The following is a 924-nucleotide window of genomic DNA, read 5'->3' as shown; positions in this document are numbered from 1 at the left end:
GTCCTTTTTATTTTTATTCTTTATTCTTCCCTTCCCAGGTTCTAGTATTCAGCTTTTTCTCTCTTCCCTATTCCTGGTTCCCATTTTTTTCTTTCTCATAGTTAACCCTATTCCTTATTTTTCTTTTGGCATTTTTCCCATTGTTTTCTTCATTATTCTCCTACTCTACCTTTTTTCTCTTATTCCCCTCTCCCTAGATATTGAGTGGTTTTGTTTTTATTTTATTTTATTTTATTTTGGTGATTGTTTCTGTGTGTTTATGTGGTGTGCTTTTTGTCCACTTGCTTTTACTTTTTTGACGGCTTTTCTATTGTTGTTTTTGTCTAACTGAGTGGGAGACAGCAACAGTACCTATACGACACAACTACACCTGCACCTCCTGCAGCTCCACTTACTGAGTGAGAGCCACCACTTCCTTCCCCACCAACTGGCCAACAATAAATAACCACCAAGAGGAGCCTGACTCACCCTTAGCTGCTCTTCACAAACAGTTAACAGAGATCTAACTACAAAAACGTCACAATGTCTCGGAGATAACAGACCATTACAGTCCACACAAAGAAGCAACATAAAATGGTAGAAACAAGGGAGCAGGATACAGACCCAGAACACATCCCTGAGGAACAAGCAGCATTAGAACTCCCTGATAAGGAATTCAGAAGAATTATACTTAGGTATCTTCAATTGATTGGGAGACAGATCAAGGAGAACACTGACAAAATTAAAGAAAACCCTAGAACAATTTCAGAAGAAAAGACAAGAACAAAGTGACAAAATATATGAAAAATTAGAAATGATACAAAATCTATGGATAGAAATCTAGAAGAATTAATACTAAATTTTCAGAAATAGATAATATATTGAAAGGGCAAAGCAGTAGAACTGAATCAATGAAAGACTAGATTGCCATGTAGAATCAGCCAC

The sequence above is a fragment of the Orycteropus afer genome, unplaced genomic scaffold (assembly GCF_000298275.1).
Source record: "Orycteropus afer afer isolate SDZICR_OR568_19922 unplaced genomic scaffold, OryAfe1.0 scaffold00150, whole genome shotgun sequence".
Lineage (NCBI taxonomy): Eukaryota > Metazoa > Chordata > Mammalia > Tubulidentata > Orycteropodidae > Orycteropus > Orycteropus afer.
The sequence above is the reverse complement of the archived record's forward strand: the minus strand, read 5'-3'. Positions refer to the sequence as shown.